We start from the raw sequence: 2,756 nt of genomic DNA on the forward strand, positions 1-2,756 counted from the left end.
GTTTCCAAGAATGGAATCATGGATTTGACAAATGTATGAAATGTAATGGAGAGTGCTTTGAAGGTGATAAGGTGTTTTGTAAAAAAAAAATTTAAATACATAGCTTTGAGAAACAATTCCTTTTTTTTTTTTTTTGCAGGGGGCACCCCCTTGTATTCTAAGTTAAACTCATTTTGAGGTGACAAGAACAGCTGCAGGAGACATCTGAACGTGAGGACTATTCTGCTGCAACAAAGACCTTCAAGAAGGAACTTTGAAACTATAAACTTTCCGAAGTTCACAGAATCCTGGGAAGGCCCTATATGGCCTAGTCACTGGAATGAACTAGGGCTTACGCCATTAAGTATTAAAGAAGGGATCCATAAATGGGAGGACCTATGGGCGGGCCTTCAAGGAGCCTGGTAGTAGCATTGGGCTGCCCACCACAAGGCCAGCAATTTGCAACCACCAGCTGCTCGTCAGGAGAAAGAGAAATCTTTCTACTCCCATAAAGATTTAGTCTCAGAAACCCAAGGTGACAATTCTACCCTCTCCTATAGGGCTGATAAGAGTCGGCATCTTCAAGCCTTTAAGACCCCAGATGCTGTATCTTTTGATAGCTGGGCACCATCAGCTTTCTTCATCACATTTGCTTATGCACCTGCTTTGTCTTCAGTGACATAGATTTCTATATAAATATATTTACATATGTTCATGCCTGTATTTAGCCCTCTATAAATGCCCTATGCCTCTTAGTTCCTTACTCTATTTCCTTTTCCTTTCCTCTTGTCCCACTATCATGTTTGGCCTTCATTTGGGTTTCAGTAATTCATCTCGGCTACATTGTCATTGATCAAGCCCCACCAGGCATCCTATGCCCTCCTCGCCATTGATTTTAGATCACTTGTTGTTCCCTTGTCCCTAGGTTTGTTGACACTCCCCTTCCTTTCCCCCGCCTCCCCCTCTTCTGTGACCCCCTGGAACCAATGGTCCTATTGTTTTCTCCCCTGGATTGTTTATCTCTCCTATCTTATCTAGACATGCAGAGACAATAATAAGGACAAAAACAAGACAGAGCAAAACAAAGCAACAAATGAAGAAAAAAAAAACACCACCACAAAAGAACAGCAAAAAAACCCAACACAAAAAATGAAATACCTATAAATAGTTCCAGGTCTGTTTGACCTTTAGGAGTGTTTTCTAGTCGAGTCTGCTGGGGTACCACAGCCTGGCCCCAAAGTCCATTTTTGGTATTCCCCAGAAACTTCATTGCTTTGCATTGCTTTGCTCCCCTTGTTGTTCTGTTGCCTGCCCTTAGCGTTTTGCCCCAGTGTGGTGGGGTCAGATCGGTCACAATTCCTGCACTGTGCCTCCAGTGTTGTCCTCCATAACACTATGGGGTCAGTGAGGGACACTGTGTCTTGTGGTGGGGCCACCCTATGATCCTCTCTGTGTATTGGCTGCTCTGAGCAGGAATATCATCTTCAGAGCTTCGTGGGTCAGGACGTGTTCCACTCTCTCTCCTTCCCTCTTCATTTGCTCCTGTAATTGCTTCTTTCTTAAGTATTCTGATTCCATCCTCTCCCACAAGGCTGCCCACAATAGAAAACCCAAGTTAATATAGGTCACTACCATGCTCAACAGAACCTTATTTCTACAGGACAAGGTCTAAACAATGGCTTCCCAGTGTCTTGACCTAGCTTAACTCTCGGGCTCATCCTCCATCTACCCACATTCCATTCAGAATTTGTTTACTCTCTGAAAATGCCATCCACTTTAATATATTATCCCTGTCACTTGAAAACTTATTCACTTGACAGTCTGCTCCCTCTCCTTCATCAGATGCTACCGACTCTGTGACCTCCCTCCCCAGACACCTACTTTTCTTAGTGACTTATCATGTTGTGATATAATTATTGTCTGTATTCACAGCTCACATTCACTGCTAAATAACACACCAGAATGACCTGCTCAAAGGTCAGGTTAGTCTCATTTATCTTAGATTTCTTCATAACAAAGGACCTGGAAAAGAAGGGCATGGTGAGGTATGCAAATTTATAAACTCATTTTGTAAACTCATTTTGCATTTTAAACCTCACTAGTTAGTGCAGCATCAGAAGGTCTCATGATAGAGCAGGGTTTCCAAACAGCAACTGTATAGACATTTTGGCCCAGGTCATTCTTCGTGTTGGGACTCAATCTGTACAATGCAGCATGTTTAGTAATGTGCCTGGACTCTGCCCATTAGCCTGTGGAAACCCCCCAGGTGAAAAAACCAAAAATGTCTTTTAAACACTGCCAGATGTCCCCTAGAGGGCAAAACCACCTCTGCCCTCTCCTGGGAGGACCTACGCTATGAGGCAGCAACATGAGGACAGCCTGCAGGGAACACAAGTTAGGGGTTTTTGGTTGGTTGGGTTTGCTTTGTTTCTTGACCTATGCTACGCAGTGATAGAAAACAGCCTCATCCCCAACCTGTAACAAAGTGTGCTATGCATACAAATTTCTAGAGGTGGATAGGGCAAAGCAAGGAAAATGCATGAGGGAGAACCCCCAAAAACCTGGAGGTGAGGTGAGGGGGATAGTGCATTTGGAATTTTCTCCACCAGGTCAGACTGTTGGTTGTTGTTTTTTTCCTCCAAGTCGGGCTGTTTATCAAGCCTTTTATTTAGAGGTTCCAAAAAGATTGTATAATGGTGTGTGATAATAAAGGCCTGATTTGTGGCAGACAGGGGACTGGTTTTGCCACCACGACAATGCACCTGCTCACAGAGCCA

At 43.8% G+C, this 2,756-nt stretch overlaps 1 protein-coding gene across 1 annotated transcript in view; it reads right to left on the reverse strand.

The window, feature by feature from the left end:
• Positions 1–2,756, reverse strand: part of POGLUT3 (protein O-glucosyltransferase 3) — a 32,242-nt gene that overhangs the window by 14,387 nt on the left and 15,099 nt on the right. The window lies entirely within an intron of this gene.

Source organism: Echinops telfairi, unplaced genomic scaffold, assembly GCF_000313985.2.
Source record: "Echinops telfairi isolate 266 unplaced genomic scaffold, ASM31398v2 ScPeMD7_7421;HRSCAF=8459, whole genome shotgun sequence".
NCBI classification, from domain to species: domain Eukaryota; kingdom Metazoa; phylum Chordata; class Mammalia; order Afrosoricida; family Tenrecidae; genus Echinops; species Echinops telfairi.